General features: G+C 46.4%; 11 non-coding genes across 11 annotated transcripts; all 11 read right to left on the reverse strand.

The window, feature by feature from the left end:
- Positions 1-754: 754 nt before the first annotated feature.
- Positions 755-826, reverse strand: TRNAW-CCA (transfer RNA tryptophan (anticodon CCA)). Its single transcript has one exon. It is a non-coding gene; the product is annotated as a tRNA-Trp (tRNA).
- Positions 827-1,139: 313 nt separating this feature from the next.
- Positions 1,140-1,213, reverse strand: TRNAN-GUU (transfer RNA asparagine (anticodon GUU)). Its single transcript has one exon. It is a non-coding gene; the product is annotated as a tRNA-Asn (tRNA).
- Positions 1,214-5,640: 4,427 nt separating this feature from the next.
- Positions 5,641-5,712, reverse strand: TRNAW-CCA (transfer RNA tryptophan (anticodon CCA)). Its single transcript has one exon. It is a non-coding gene; the product is annotated as a tRNA-Trp (tRNA).
- A 313-nt stretch (positions 5,713-6,025) lies between these two features.
- TRNAN-GUU (transfer RNA asparagine (anticodon GUU)) lies at positions 6,026-6,099 on the reverse strand. The gene has a single exon. It is a non-coding gene; the product is annotated as a tRNA-Asn (tRNA).
- A 1,790-nt stretch (positions 6,100-7,889) lies between these two features.
- TRNAW-CCA (transfer RNA tryptophan (anticodon CCA)) lies at positions 7,890-7,961 on the reverse strand. Its single transcript has one exon. It is a non-coding gene; the product is annotated as a tRNA-Trp (tRNA).
- Positions 7,962-8,274: 313 nt separating this feature from the next.
- TRNAN-GUU (transfer RNA asparagine (anticodon GUU)) lies at positions 8,275-8,348 on the reverse strand. Its single transcript has one exon. It is a non-coding gene; the product is annotated as a tRNA-Asn (tRNA).
- A 1,789-nt stretch (positions 8,349-10,137) lies between these two features.
- TRNAW-CCA (transfer RNA tryptophan (anticodon CCA)) lies at positions 10,138-10,209 on the reverse strand. Its single transcript has one exon. It is a non-coding gene; the product is annotated as a tRNA-Trp (tRNA).
- Positions 10,210-12,379: 2,170 nt separating this feature from the next.
- TRNAW-CCA (transfer RNA tryptophan (anticodon CCA)) lies at positions 12,380-12,451 on the reverse strand. Its single transcript has one exon. It is a non-coding gene; the product is annotated as a tRNA-Trp (tRNA).
- A 313-nt stretch (positions 12,452-12,764) lies between these two features.
- Positions 12,765-12,838, reverse strand: TRNAN-GUU (transfer RNA asparagine (anticodon GUU)). Its single transcript has one exon. It is a non-coding gene; the product is annotated as a tRNA-Asn (tRNA).
- Positions 12,839-14,628: 1,790 nt separating this feature from the next.
- TRNAW-CCA (transfer RNA tryptophan (anticodon CCA)) lies at positions 14,629-14,700 on the reverse strand. The gene has a single exon. It is a non-coding gene; the product is annotated as a tRNA-Trp (tRNA).
- A 313-nt stretch (positions 14,701-15,013) lies between these two features.
- TRNAN-GUU (transfer RNA asparagine (anticodon GUU)) lies at positions 15,014-15,087 on the reverse strand. Its single transcript has one exon. It is a non-coding gene; the product is annotated as a tRNA-Asn (tRNA).
- Between the last annotated feature and the right edge of the window lie 1,370 nt (positions 15,088-16,457).

The raw sequence follows: 16,457 nt of genomic DNA on the forward strand, positions 1-16,457 counted from the left end.
TACGCTTTTTATTGCCAGTGGATCTTTGTGTTTCAGACAAATGTGCACGCCTCCCAGAGCCCCATGCAATGCACTTAGGGAAATGGGGGAAGGTGCTGTGAAGCCCTCTCGCTGACAATGTCTCTCTTGTCTATAATGTATCTATGAGAGAGAGAGAAATAGGCAATGCGAGAGTGAAAAAGTAAAATGGAAATGTGTCTACTGAGACCAGTATAAGGGGAAATCCTCACAATCCAGGACCGACAGTTGATTGGGAGGGCGCTTACAGGTTTCCGACAGCTGACCGGTACCTGAACTCACAAACCCAAACTGCAAAGTGATGCCCATTGCCACTAGACTGCCGACCCCCTTTCGGGGCCCCAACATATATCCTTTAGTCACACCTAGAGTTCCCAGGACACTGCAGCATTCAGCGATTACACGAAAATATTGACAGCGCTAGGAGGCCATGCAAATGGCAGAGGTATGCTTTACAAAGCCCACGTAGCGTGCACAAAACAGCACATCAGTCAGGCCCACTTGAAGAGATGGTAAAGAGGAAATACTTCTGCTGCATCCAGTAAAACATAGAGATTGGCCTGCTTTAAAGGTTGACCATGTCCTTCATGGGTGTCTGTCAATATGATACTTCCCTGCTGCAAAGCTTACATTCGAAACGCCAGAACAACTAGGCCCAGAGCACAAAGATGCAGTCAGGTTGAAATAACGAGATACTGAAGAGCAATTTTATATTTCAGAGTGGGAAAAGCAAATATGACCCCGACGTGATTTGAACACGCAACCATCTGATCTGGAGTCAGACGCGCTACCATTGCGCCACGAGGTCCTTGAGGCAGTCCACCTGGTGTGTCTGATGACAGAATAAAGGTAGGAGACGTACATGCACCTGCAAAGCATCATTGCTTCTTTAAGTAGACTGGCTAGGATAGCTTCCTTCTGTGCATCAGTACACGCTGCAGCCAAACCCTTCCCATGAAGTCTTGATGTTTATGAATTGAATGGCAAGTTTTGAAAAACTAAAGCAAGCGAGAAGAATTGCTTGCAGTTTATTGGATTTTTTGGACGTCAGTAGACGAGACCTGCGAGAGGTAAACAGAAGTTCATAGTTGGTCATGCTGAATTTTTGAGCCAAAATGCATCGTCCCTGGGTTGGTTTGAACCACCAACCTTTCGGTTAACAACCGAACGCGCTAACCGATTGCGCCACAGAGACTCATGCAGTTCTTACACTGGGGCCTGGTTGGTGTGCTGTTTGCTTATGCTTCCCAGGCAACCTGAAAATATTTCTAAAATAGCTCTATTTCCCACAGCAAATCAGGGTATCAAGCACTTCCCTACCTCCCCTAATCCACAAACACAGGGGATTTAGTAGAGGACAGAGCCCATCAACAGTGCACCAAATTTCCTCTGTCTAGGCATAACTTGCTATGAGGAGAAAGCCACAGTTGCGCACTTGTGTTAAAAGGGGACAGTAGGCTGAACCCAGAGAACACGGGAGAAATGACTCAGGATTACTAAGTGGAACACTCTGTGTCTTTGTGCCAAAAACAGCAGCGTCTTTTCGGTTAACAGCCGAACGCGCTAACCAATTGCGCCACAGAGACTCATGCAGTTCTTACACAGGGGCCTGATTGGTGTGCTGTTTGCTTATGCTTCCCAGGCAACCTGAAAATATTTCTAAAATAGCTCTATTTCCCTCAGCAAATCAGGGTATCAAGCACTTCCCTACCTCCCCTAATCCACAAACACAGGGGATTTAGTAGAGGACAGAGCCCATCAACAGTGCACCAAATTTCCTCTGTGTAGGCATAACTTGCTATGAGGAGAAAGCCACAGTTGCGCACTTGTGTTAAAAGGGGACAGTAGGCTGAACCCAGAGAACACGGGAGAAATGACTCAGGATTACTAAGTGGAACACTCTGTGTCTTTGTGCCAAAAACAGCCGCGTCTTTTCGGTTAACAGCCGAACGCGCTAACCAATTGCGCCACAGAGACTCACTGACATGTGTTTTCTGCCTTTATCCTGATTGCATTGTTATTTTTTTCTGATTGGCAGAAAACCTGAACTTTTTTCTGAAAAAGGAATGCCTTTCTTAGCACTGCAGTGCATTAGACTGCTCCCTTGCTTCCCTGAGTCCCCAAATGCACAACCACCTTGGGCACAATAGAAGACACATTCCAGCAGATTTAGCAAGAGTGCACCAAGGTTTCTATATGTAGGTACCTTGCTGAGAAGCAAGACCTGCAGTTGCATTCTTCTGTTAAAAGAGGGCAGCAGAGTGCACCAAGAGAACTTGGGGGAAGTAGCTTATGTTAACTACTTGCCATGCTCTTTATAGATCCCTCTGTTTGACTGGGTGAATTCTAATTTCTGGGGTAGAATAAGCAATTTTTGGATCTAGATGCTGTGCGCAACAGGAATGCTATATACTGCACTGTACTGCTACTGAAAAGTTACCAATTTTACAGGATGTTCAGGTAAGCTTTGTTTCAGAAAACAACTTGCTAGAGGCCCTAGGACAGATTACTGGGACAAAGGAAGAGGGTTTGGGGATTAGCACATCTCCTATGTAAGGTACAGTCACGCCCGAGACAACTCTGAGTGCCACCTCAAATTCTAAGAAATGCGAACTAGGGTCCTACGCTTTTTATTGCCAGTGGATCTTTGTGTTTCAGACAAATGTGCACGCCTCCCAGAGCCCCTTGCATGCACTTAGGGAAATGGGGGAAGGTGCTGTGAAGCCCTCTCGCTGACAATGGCTCTCTTGTCTATAATGTACCTATGAGAGAGAGAGAGAAATAGGCAATGCGAGAGTTAAAAAGTAAAATGGAAATGTGTCTACTGAGACCAGTATAAGGGGAAATCCTCACAATCCAGGACCGACAGTTGATTGGGAGGGCGCTTACAGGTTTCCGACACCAGACCGGTACCTGAACTCACAAACCCAAACTACAAAGTGATGGGCATTGCCACTAGACTGCCAACCCCCTTTCGGGGCCCCAGCATATATCCTTTAGTCACACCTAGAGTTCCCAGGACAGTGCAGCATTCAGCGATTACACGAAAATATTGACAGCGCTAGGAGGCCATGCAAATGGCAGAGGTATGCTTTACAAAGCCCACGTAGCGTGCACAAAACAGCACATCAGTCAGGCCCACTTGAAGAGATGGTAAAGAGGAAATACTTCTGCTGCATCCAGTAAAACATAGAGATTGGCCTGCTTTAAAGGTTGACCATGTCCTTCATGGGTGTCTGTCAATATGATACTTCCCTGCTGCAAAGCTTACATTCGAAACGCCAGAACAACTAGGCCCAGAGCACAAAGATGCAGTCAGGTTGAAATACCGAGATACTGAAGAGCAATTTTGTATTTCAGAGTGGGAAAAGCAAACATGACCCCGACGTGATTTGAACACAACCTTCCGATCTGGAGTCAGACGCGCTACCATTGCGCCACGAGGTCCTTTGCAATCCACCTGGTGTGTCTGATGACAGAATAAAGGTAGGAGACGTACATGCACCTGCAGAGCCTCATTGCTTCTTTAAGTAGACTGGCTAGGATAGCTTCCTTCTGTGCATCAGTACACGCTGCAGCCAAACCCTTCCCATGAACTCTTGATGTTTATGAATTGAATGGCAAGTTTTGAAAAACTAAAGCAAGCGAGAAGAATTGCTTGCAGTTTATTGGATTTTTTGGACGTCAGCAGACGAGACCTGCGAGAGGTAAACAGAAGTTCATAGTTGGTCAAGCTGAATTTTTGAGCCGAAATGCATCGTCCCTGGGTGGGCTTGAACCACCAACCTTTCGGTTAACAGCCGGTCGCGCTAACCGATTGCGCCACAGAGACTCATGCAGTGCTTACACTGGGGCCTGATTGGTGTGCTGTTTGCTTATGCTTCCCAGGCAACCTGAAAACATTTCTAAAATAGCTCTATTTCCCACAGCAAATCAGGGTATCAAGCACTTCCCTACCTCCCCTAATCCACAAACACAGGGGATTTAGTAGAGGACAGAGCCCATCAACAGTGCACCAAATGTCCTCTGTGTAGGCATAACTTGCTATGAGGAGAAAGCCACAGTTGCGCACTTGTGTTAAAAGGGGACAGTAGGCTGAACCCAGAGAACACGGGAGAAATGACTCAGGATTACTAAGTGGAACACTCTGTGTCTTTGTGCCAAAAACAGCAGCGTCTTTTCGGTTAACAGCCGAACGCGCTAACCAATTGCGCCACAGAGACTCACTGACATGTGTTTTCTGCCTTTATCCTGATTGCATTGCTATTTTTTTCTGATTGGCAGAAAACCTGAACTTTTTTCTGAAAAAGGCATGCCTCTCTTAGCACTGCAGTACATTAGACTGCTCCCTTGCTTCCCTGAGTCCCCAAATACACAACCACCTTGGGCACAATAGAAGACACATTCCAGCAGATTTAGCAAGAGTGCACCAAGGTTTCTATATGTAGGTACCTTGCTGAGAAGCAAGACCTGCAATTGCATTCTTCTGTTAAAAGAGGGCAGCAGAGTGCACCAAGAGAACTTGGGGGAAGTAGCTTATGTTAACTACTTGCCATGCTCTTTATAGATCCCTCTGTTTGACTGGGTGAATTCTAATTTCTGGGGTAGAGTAAGCAATTTTTGGATCTAGATGCTGTGCGCAACAGGAATGCTATATACTGCACTGTACTGCTACTGAAAAGTGACCAATTTTACAGGATGTTCAGGTAAGCTTTGTTTCAGAAAACAACTTGCTAGAGGCCCTAGGACAGATTACTGGGACAAAGGAAGAGGGTTTGGGGATTAGCACATCTCCTATGAAAGGTACAGTCACGCCCGAGACAACTCTGAGTGCCACCTCAAATTCTAAGAAATGCGAACCAGGGCCTTACGCTTTTAATTGCCAGTGGATCTTTGTGTTTCAGACAAATGTGCACGCCTCCCAGAGCCCCATGCAATGCACTTAGGGAAATGGGGGAAGGTGCTGTGCAACCCTCTCGCTGACAATGTCTCTCTTGTCTATAATGTATCTATGAGAGAGAGAGAAATAGGCAATGCGAGAGTGAAAAAGTAAAATGGAAATGTGTCTACTGAGACCAGTATAAGGGGAAATCCTCACAATCCAGGACCGACAGTTGATTGGGAATGCGCTTACAGGTTTCCGACACCAGACCGGTACCTGAACTCACAAACCCAAACTGCAAAGTGATGGGCATTGCCACTAGACTGCCGACCCCCTTTCGGGGCCCCAACATATATCCTTTAGTCACACCTAGAGTTCCCAGGACAGTGCAGCATTCAGCGATTACACGAAAATATTGACAGCGCTAGGAGGCCATGCAAATGGCAGAGGTATGCTTTACAAAGCCCACGTAGCGTGCACAAAACAGCACATCAGTCAGGCCCACTTGAAGAGATGGTAAAGAGGAAATACTTCTGCTGCATCCAGTAAAACATAGAGATTGGCCTGCTTTAAAGGTTGACCATGTCCTTCATGGGTGTCTGTCAATATGATACTTCCCTGCTGCAAAGCTTACATTCGAAACGCCAGAACAACTAGGCCCAGAGCACAAAGATGCAGTCAGGTTGAAATAACGAGATACTGAAGAGCAATTTTGTATTTCAGAGTGGGAAAAGCAAATATGACCCCGACGTGATTTGAACACGCAACCTTCTGATCTGGAGTCAGACGCGCTACCATTGCGCCACGAGGTCCTTGTGGCAGTCCACCTGGTGTGTCTGATGACAGAATAAAGGTAGGAGACGTACATGCACCTGCAGAGCCTCATTGCTTCTTTAGGTAGACTGGCTAGGATAGCTTCCTTCTGTGCATCAGTACACGCTGCAGCCAAACCCTTCCCATGAAGTCTTGATGTTTATGAATTGAATGGCAAGTTTTGAAAAACTAAAGCAAGCGAGAAGAATTGCTTACAGTTTATTGGATTTTTTGGACGTCAGCAGACGAGACCTGCGAGAGGTAAACAGAAGTTCATAGTTGGTCATGCTGAATTTTTGAGCCAAAATGCATCGTCCCTGGGTGGGCTTGAACCACCAACCTTTCGGTTAACAGCCGAACGCGCTAACCGATTGCGCCACAGAGACTCATGCAGTGCTTACACTGGGGCCTGATTGGTGTGCTGTTTGCTTATGCTCCCCAGGCAACCTGAAAATATTTCTAAAATAGCTCTATTTCCCACAGCAAATCAGGGTATGAAGTACTTCCCTACCTCCCGTAATCCACAAACACAGGGGATTTAGTAGAGGACAGAGCCCATCAACAGTGCACCAAATGCCCTCTGTATAGGCATAACTTGCTATGAGGAGAAAGCCACAGTTGCGCACTTGTGTTAAAAGGGGACAGTAGGCTGAACCCAGAGAACACGGGAGAAATGACTCAGGTTTACTGAGTGGAACACTCTGTGTCTTTGTGCCCAAAACAGCAGCGTCTTTTCGGTTAACAGCCGAACGCGCTAACCAATTGCGCCACAGAGACTCACTGGCATGTGTGTTCTGCCTTTGGCCTGATTGCATTGCTATTTTTTTCTGATTGGCAGAAAACCTGAACTTTTTTCTGAAAAAGGCATGCCTCTCGTAGCACTGCAGTGCATTAGACTGCTCCTTTGCTTCCCTGAGTCCCCAAATACACAACCACCTTGGGCACAATAGAAGACACATTCCAGCAGATTTAGCAAGAGTGCACCAAGGTTTCTATATGTAGGTACCTTGCTGAGAAGCAAGACCTGCAGTTGCATTCTTCTGTTAAAAGAGGGCAGCAGAGTGCACCAAGAGAACTTGGGGGAAGTAGCTTATGTTAACTACTTGCCATGCTCTTTATAGATCCCTCTGTTTGACTGGGTGAATTCTAATTTCTGGGGTAGAGTAAGCAATTTTTGGATCTAGATGCTGTGCGCAACAGGAATGCTATATACTGCACTGTACTGCTACTGAAAAGTTACCAATTTTACAGGATGTTCAGGTAAGCTTTGTTTCAGAAAACAACTTGCTAGAGGCACTAAGACAGATTACTGGGACAAAGGAAGAGGGTTTGGGGATTAGCACATCTCCTGTGAAAGGTACAGTCACGCCCGAGACAACTCTGAGTGCCACCTCAAATTCTAAGAAATGCGAACCAGGGCCTTACGCTTTTAATTGCCAGTGGATCTTTGTGTTTCAGACAAATGTGCACGCCTCCCAGAGCCCCATGCAATGCACTTAGGGAAATGGGGGAAGGTGCTGTGCAACCCTCTCGCTGACAATGTCTCTCTTGTCTATAATGTAACTATGAGAGAGAGAGAAATAGGCAATGCGAGAGTGAAAAAGTAAAATGGAAATGTGTCTACTGAGACCAGTATAAGGGGAAATCCTCACAATCCAGGACCGACAGTTGATTGGGAGGGCGCTTACAGGTTTCCGACACCAGACCGGTACCTGAACTCACAAACCCAAACTGCAAAGTGATGGGCATTGCCACTAGACTGCCGACCCCCTTTCGGGGCCCCAGCATGTATCCTTTAGTCACACCTAGAGTTCCCAGGACAGTGCAGCATTCAGCGATTACACGAAAATATTGACAGCGCTAGGAGGCCATGCAAATGGCAGAGGTATGCTTTACAAAGCCCACGTAGCGTACACAAAACAGCACATCAGTCAGGCCCACTTGAAGAGATGGTAAAGAGGAAATACTTCTGCTGCATCCAGTAAAACATAGAGATTGGCCTGCTTTAAAGGTTGACCATGTCCTTCATGGGTGTCTGTCAATATGATACTTCCCTGCTGCAAAGTTTACATTCGAAACGCCAGAACAACTAGGCCCAGAGCACAAAGATGCAGTCAGGTTGAAATAACGAGATACTGAAGAGCAATTTTGTATTTCAGAGTGGGAAAAGCAAATATGACCCCGACGTGATTTGAACACGCAACCTTCTGATCTGGAGTCAGACGCGCTACCATTGCGCCACGAGGTCCTTGTGGCAGTCCACCTGGTGTGTCTGATGACAGAATAAAGGTAGGAGACGTACATGCACCTGCAGAGCCTCATTGCTTCTTTAGGTAGACTGGCTAGGATAGCTTCCTTCTGTGCATCAGTACACGCTGCAGCCAAACCCTTCCCATGAAGTCTTGATGTTTATGAATTGAATGGCAAGTTTTGAAAAACTAAAGCAAGCGAGAAGAATTGCTTACAGTTTATTGGATTTTTTGGACGTCAGCAGACGAGACCTGCGAGAGGTAAACAGAAGTTCATAGTTGGTCATGCTGAATTTTTGAGCCAAAATGCATCGTCCCTGGGTGGGCTTGAACCACCAACCTTTCGGTTAACAGCCGAACGCGCTAACCGATTGCGCCACAGAGACTCATGCAGTGCTTACACTGGGGCCTGATTGGTGTGCTGTTTGCTTATGCTCCCCAGGCAACCTGAAAATATTTCTAAAATAGCTCTATTTCCCACAGCAAATCAGGGTATGAAGTACTTCCCTACCTCCCGTAATCCACAAACACAGGGGATTTAGTAGAGGACAGAGCCCATCAACAGTGCACCAAATGCCCTCTGTATAGGCATAACTTGCTATGAGGAGAAAGCCACAGTTGCGCACTTGTGTTAAAAGGGGACAGTAGGCTGAACCCAGAGAACACGGGAGAAATGACTCAGGTTTACTGAGTGGAACACTCTGTGTCTTTGTGCCCAAAACAGCAGCGTCTTTTCGGTTAACAGCCGAACGCGCTAACCAATTGCGCCACAGAGACTCACTGGCATGTGTGTTCTGCCTTTGGCCTGATTGCATTGCTATTTTTTTCTGATTGGCAGAAAACCTGAACTTTTTCTGAAAAAGGCATGCCTCTCGTAGCACTGCAGTGCATTAGACTGCTCCCTTGCTTCCCTGAGTCCCCAAATACACAACCACCTTGGGCACAATAGAAGACACATTCCAGCAGATTTAGCAAGAGTGCACCAAGGTTTCTATATGTAGGTACCTTGCTGAGAAGCAAGACCTGCAGTTGCATTCTTCTGTTAAAAGAGGGCAGCAGAGTGCACCAAGAGAACTTGGGGGAAGTAGCTTATGTTAACTACTTGCCATGCTCTTTATAGATCCCTCTGTTTGACTGGGTGAATTCTAATTTCTGGGGTAGAGTAAGCAATTTTTGGATCTAGATGCTGTGAGCAACAGGAATGCTATATACTGCACTGTACTGCTACTGAAAAGTTACCAATTTTACAGGATGTTCAGGTAAGCTTTGTTTCAGAAAACAACTTGCTAGAGGCACTAAGACAGATTACTGGGACAAAGGAAGAGGGTTTGGGGATTAGCACATCTCCTATGAAAGGTACAGTCACGCCCGAGACAACTCTGAGTGTCACCTCAAATTCTAAGAAATGCAAACTAGGGACCTACGCTTTTTATTGCCAGTGGATCTTTGTGTTTCAGACAAATGTGCACGCCTCCCAGAGCCCCTTGCAATGCACTTAGGGAAATGGGGGAAGGTGCTGTGAAGCCCTCTCGCTGACAATGTCTCTCTTGTCTATAATGTATCTATGAGAGAGAGAGAAATAGGCAATGCGAGAGTGAAAAAGTAAAATGGAAATGTGTCTACTGAGACCAGTATAAGGGGAAATCCTCACAATCCAGGACCGACAGTTGATTGGGAGGGCGCTTACAGGTTTCCGACACCAGACCGGTACCTGAACTCACAAACCCAAACTGCAAAGTGATGCCCATTGCCACTAGACTGCCGACCCCCTTTCGGGGCCCCAGCATATATCCTTTAGTCACACCTAGAGTTCCCAGGACAGTGCAGCATTCAGCGATTACACGAAAATATTGACAGCGCTAGGAGGCCATGCAAATGGCAGAGGTATGCTTTACAAAGCCCACGTAGCGTGCACAAAACAGCACATCAGTCAGGCCCACTTGAAGAGATGGTAAAGAGGAAATACTTCTGCTGCATCCAGTAAAACATAGAGATTGGCCTGCTTTAAAGGTTGACCATGTCCTTCATGGGTGTCTGTCAATATGATACTTCCCTGCTGCAAAGCTTACATTCGAAACGCCAGAACAACTAGGCCCAGAGCACAAAGATGCAGTCAGGTTGAAATAACGAGATACTGAAGAGCAATTTTGTATTTCAGAGTGGGAAAAGCAAATATGACCCCGACGTGATTTGAACACGCAACCTTCTGATCTGGAGTCAGACGCGCTACCATTGCGCCACGAGGTCCTTGTGGCAGTCCACCTGGTGTGTCTGATGACAGAATAAAGGTAGGAGACGTGCATGGACCTGCAGAGCCTCATTGCTTCTTTAAGTAGACTGGCTAGGATAGCTTCCTTCTGTGCATCAGTACACGCTGCAGCCAAACCCTTCCCATGAAGTCTTGATGTTTATGAATTGAATGGCAAGTTTTGAAAAACTAAAGCAAGCGAGAAGAATTGCTTGCAGTTTATTGGATTTTTTGGACGTCAGCAGACGAGACCTGCGAGAGGTAAACAGAAGTTCATAGTTGGTCATGCTGAATTTTTGAGCAAAAATGCATCGTCCCTGGGTGGGCTTGAACCACCAACCTGAACGCGCTAACCGATTGCGCCACAGAGACTCATGCAGTGCTTACACTGGGGCCTGATTGGTGTGCTGTTTGCTTATGCTTCCCAGGCAACCTGAAAATATTTCTAAAATAGCTCTATTTCCCACAGCAAATCAGGGTATCAAGCACTTCCCTACCTCCCCTAATCCTAATCCACAAACACAGGGGTTTTAGTAGAGGACAGAGCCCATCAACAGTGCACCAAATGTCCTCTGTGTAGGCATAACTTGCTATGAGGAGAAAGCCACAGTTGCGCACTTGTGTTAAAAGGGGACAGTAGGCTGAACCCAGAGAACACGGGAGAAATGACTCAGGTTTACTGAGTGGAACACTCTGTGTCTTTGTGCCAAAAACAGCAGCGTCTTTTCGGTTAACAGCCGAACGCGCTAACCAATTGTGCCACAGAGACTCACTGGCATGTGTGTTCTGCCTTTGGCCTGATTGCATTGCTATTTTTTTCTGATTGGCAGAAAACCTGAACTTTTTTCTGAAAAAGGCATGCCTCTCTTAGCACTGCAGTGCATTAGACTGCTCCCTTGCTTCCCTGAGTCCCCAAATACACAACCACCTTGGGCACAATAGAAGACACATTCCAGCAGATTTAGCAAGAGTGCATCAAGGTTTCTATATGTAGGTACCTTTCTGAGAAGCAAGACCTGCAGTTGCATTCTTCCGTTAAAAGAGGGCAGCAGAGTGCACCAAGAGAACTTGGGGGAAGTAGATTATGTTAACTACTTGCCATGATCTTTATAGATCCCTCTGTTTGACTGGGTGAATTCTAATTTCTGGGGTAGAGTAAGCAATTTTTGGATCTAGATGCTGTGCGCAACAGGAATGCTATATACTGCACTGTACTGCTACTGAAAAGTTACCAATTTTACAGGATGTTCAGGTAAGCTTTGTTTCAGAAAACAACTTGCTAGAGGCCCTAGGACAGATTACTGGGACAAAGGATAAAGGGTTTGGGGATTAGCACATCTCCTATGAAAGGTACAGTCACGCCCGAGACAACTCTGAGTGCCTCCTCAAATTCTAAGAAATGCGAACTGGGGTCCTACGCCTTTTATTGCCAGTGGATCTTTGTGTTTCAGACAAATGTGCACGCCTCCCAGAGCCCCATGCAATGCACTTAGGGAAATGGGGGAAGGTGCTGTGCAACCCTCTCGCTGACAATGTCTCTCTTGTCTATAATGTATCTATGAGAGAGAGAGAAATAGGCAATGCGAGAGCGAAAAAGTAAAATGGAAATGTGTCTACTGAGACCAGTATAAGGGGAAATCCTCACAATCCAGGACCGACAGTTGATTGGGAGGGCGCTTACAGTTTTCTGACACCAGACCGGTACCTGAACTCACAAACCCAAACTGCAAAGTGATGGGCATTGCCACTAGACTGCCGACCCCCTTTCGGGGCCCCAGCATATATCGTTTGGTCACACCTAGAGTTCCCAGGACAGTGCAGCATTCAGCGATTACACGAAAATATTGACAGCGCTAGGAGGCCATGCAAATGGCAGAGGTATGCTTTACAAAGCCCACGTAGCGTGCACAAAACAGCACATCAGTCAGGCCCACTTGAAGAGATGGTAAAGAGGAAATACTTCTGCTGCATCCAGTAAAACATAGAGATTGGCCTGCTTTAAAGGTTGACCATGTCCTTCATGGGTGTCTGTCAATATGATACTTCCCTGCTGCAAAGCTTACATTCGAAACGCCAGAACAACTAGGCCCAGAGCATAAAGATGCAGTCAGGTTGAAATAACGAGATACTGAAGAGCAATTTTGTATTTCAGAGTGGGAAAAGCAAATATGACCCCGACGTGATTTGAACATGCAACCTTCTGATCTGGAGTCAGACGCGCTACCATTGCGCCACGAGGTCCTTGTGGCAGTCCACCTGGTGTGTCTGATGACAGAATAAAGGTAGGAGACGTGCATGAACCTGCAGAGCCTCATTGCTTCTTTAAGTAGACTGGCTAGGATAGCTTCCTTATGTGCATCAGTACACGCTGCAGCCAAACCCTTCCCATGAAGTCTTGATGTTTATGAATTGAATGGCAAGTTTTGAAAAACTAAAGCAAGCGAGAAGAATTGCTTGCAGTTTATTGGATTTTTTGGACGTCAGCAGACGAGACCTGCGAGAGGTAAACAGAAGTCCATAGTTGGTCACGCTGAATTTTTGAGCCAAAATGCACCGTCCCTGGGTGGGCTTGAACCACCAACCTTTCGGTTAACAGCCGAACGCGCTAACCGATTGCGCCACAGAGACTCATGCGGTGCTTACACTGGGGCCTGATTGGTGTGCTGTTTGCTTATGCTTCCCAGGCAACCTGAAAATATTTCTAAAATAGCTCTATTTCCCACAGCAAATCAGGGTATCAAGCACTTCCCTACCTCCCCTAATCCACAAACACAGGGGATTTAGTAGAGGACAGAGCCCATCAACAGTGCACCAAATGTCCTCTGTGTAGGCATAACTTGCTATGAGGAGAAAGCCACAGTTGCGCACTTGTGTTAAAAGGGGACAGTAGGCTGAACCCAGAGAACACGGGAGAAATGACTCAGGTTTACTGAGTGGAACACTCTGTGTCTTTGTGCCAAAAACAGCAGCGTCTTTTCGGTTAACAGCCGAACGCGCTAACCAATTGTGCCACAGAGACTCACTGGCATGTGTGTTCTGCCTTTGGCCTGATTGCATTGCTATTTTTTTCTGATTGGCAGAAAACCTGAACTTTTTTCTGAAAAAGGCATGCCTCTCTTAGCACTGCAGTGCATTAGACTGCTCCCTTGCTTCCCTGAGTCCCCAAATACACAACCACCTTGGGCACAATAGAAGACACATTCCAGCAGATTTAGCAAGAGTGCACCAAGGATTCTATATGTAGGTACCTTGCTGAGAAGCAAGACCTGCAGTTGCATTCTTCTGTTAAAAGAGGGCAGCAGAGTGCACCAAGAGAACTTGGGGGAAGTAGCTTATGTTAACTACTTGCCATGCTCTTTATAGATCCCTCTGTTTGACTGGGTGAATTCTAATTTCTGGGGTAGAGTAAGCAATTTTTGGATCTAGATGCTGTGCGCAACAGGAATGCTATATACTGCACTGTACTGCTACTGAAAAGTTACCAATTTTACAGGATGTTCAGGTAAGCTTTGTTTCAGAAAACAACTTGCTAGAGGCACTAAGACAGATTACTGGGACAAAGGAAGAGGGTTTGGGGATTAGCACATCTCCTATGAAAGGTACAGTCACGCCCGAGACAACTCTGAGTGTCACCTCAAATTCTAAGAAATGCGAACTGGGGTCCTACGCTTTTTATTGCCAGTGGATCTTTGTGTTTCAGACAAATGTGCACGCCTCCCAGAGCCCCTTGCAATGCACTTAGGGAAATGGGGGAAGGTGCTGTGAAGCCCTCTCGCTGACAATGTCTCTCTTGTCTATAATGTAACTATGAGAGAGAGAGAAATAGGCAATGCGAGAGTAGAAAAGTAAAATGGAAATGTGTCTACTGAGACCAGTATAAGGGGAAATCCTCACAATCCAGGACCGACAGTTGATTGGGAGGGCGCTTACAGGTTTCCGACACCAGACCGGTACCTGAACTCACAAACCCAAACTGCAAAGTGATGGGCATTGCCACTAGACTGCCGACCGCCTTTCGGGGCCCCAGCATATATCCTTTAGTCACACCTAGAGTTCCCAGGACAGTGCAGCATTCAGCGATTACACGAAAATATTGACAGCGCTAGGAGGCCATGCAAATGGCAGAGGTATGCTTTACAAAGCCCACGTAGCGTGCACAAAACAGCACATCAGTCAGGCCCACTTGAAGAGATGGTAAAGAGGAAATACTTCTGCTGCATCCAGTAAAACATAGAGATTGGCCTGCTTTAAAGGTTGACCATGTCCTTCATGGGTGTCTGTCAATATGATACTTCCCTGCTGCAAAGCTTACATTCGAAACGCCAGAACAACTAGGCCCAGAGCACAAAGATGCAGTCAGGTTGAAATAACGAGATACTGAAGAGCAATTTTGTATTTCAGAGTGGGAAAAGCAAATATGACCCCGACGTGATTTGAACAAACAACCTTCTGATCTGGAGTCAGACGCGCTACCATTGCGCCACGAGGTCCTTGTGGCAGTCCACCTGGTGTGTCTGATGACAGAATAAAGGTAGGAGACGTACATGCACCTGCAGAGCCTCATTGCTTCTTTAAGTAGACTGGCTAGGATAGCTTCCTTCTGTGCATCAGTACACGCTGCAGCCAAACCCTTCCCATGAAGTCTTGATGTTTATGAATTGAATGGCAAGTTTTGAAAAACTAAAGCAAGCGAGAAGAATTGCTTGCAGTTTATTGGATTTTTTGGACGTCAGCAGATGAGACCTCCGAGAGGTAAACAGAAGTTCATAGTTGGTCATGCTGAATTTTTGAGCCAAAATGCATCGTCCCTGGGTGGGCTTGAACCACCAACCTTTCGGTTAACAGCCAAACGCGCTAACCGATTGCGCCACAGAGACTCATGCGGTGCTTACACTGGGGCCTGATTGGTGTGCTGTTTGCTTATGCTCCCCAGGCAACCTGAAAATATTTCTAAAATAGCTCTATTTCCCACAGCAAATCAGGGTATCAAGCACTTCCCTACCTCCCGTAATCCACAAACACAGGGGATTTAGTAGAGGACAGAGCCCATCAACAGTGCACCAAATGCCCTCTGTGTAGGCATAACTTGCTATGAGGAGAAAGCCACAGTTGCGCACTTGTGTTAAAAGGGGACAGTAGGCTGAACCCAGAGAACACGGGAGAAATGACTCAGGTTTACTGAGTGGAACACTCTGTGTCTTTGTGCCCAAAACAGCAGCGTCTTTTCGGTTAACAGCCGAACGCGCTAACCAATTGTGCCACAGAAACTCACTGGCATGTGTGTTCTGCCTTTGGCCTGATTGCATTGCTATTTTTTTCTGATTGGCAGAAAACCTGAACTTTTTTCTGAAAAAGGCATGCCTCTCTTAGCACTGCAGTGCATTAGACTGCTCCCTTGCTTCCCTGAGTCCCCAAATACACAACCACCTTGGGCACAATAGAAGACACATTCCAGCAGATTTAGCAAGAGTGCACCAAGGTTTCTATATGTAGGTACCTTGCTGAGAAGCAAGACCTGCAGTTGCATTCTTCTGTTAAAAGAGGGCAGCAGAGTGCACCAAGAGAACTTGGGGGAAGTAGCTTATGTTAACTACTTGCCATGCTCTTTATAGATCCCTCTGTTTGACTGGGTGAATTCTAATTTCTGGGGTAGAGTAAGCAATTTTTGGATCTAGATGCTGTGCGCAACAGGAATGCTATATACTGCACTGTACTGCTACTGAAAAGTTACCAATTTTGCAGGATGTTCAGGTAAGCTTTGTTTCAGAAAACAACTTGCTAGAGGCACTATGACAGATTACTGGGACAAAGGAAGAGGGTTTGGGGATTAGCACATCTCCTATGAAAGGTACAGTCACGCCCGAGACAACTCTGAGTGTCACCTCAAATTCTAAGAAATGCGAACTGGGGTCCTACGCTTTTTATTGCCAGTGGATCTTTGTGTTTCAGACAAATGTGCACGCCTCCCAGAGCCCCTTGCAATGCACTTAGGGAAAGGGGGGAAGGTGCTGTGAAGCCCTCTCGCTGACAATGTCTCTCTTGTCTATAATGTAACTATGAGAGAGAGAGAAATAGGCAATGCGAGAGTGAAAAAGTAAAATGGAAATGTGTCTACTGAGACCAGTATAAGGGGAAATCCTCACAATCCAGGACCGACAGTTGATTGGGAGGGCGCTTACAGTTTTCTGACACCAGACCGGTACCTGAACTCACAAACCCAAACTACAAAGTGATGCCCATTGCCACT

This window comes from Ambystoma mexicanum, chromosome 11 (assembly GCF_040938575.1).
Source record: "Ambystoma mexicanum isolate Mex_15411 chromosome 11, UKY_AmexF1_1, whole genome shotgun sequence".
Lineage (NCBI taxonomy): Eukaryota > Metazoa > Chordata > Amphibia > Caudata > Ambystomatidae > Ambystoma > Ambystoma mexicanum.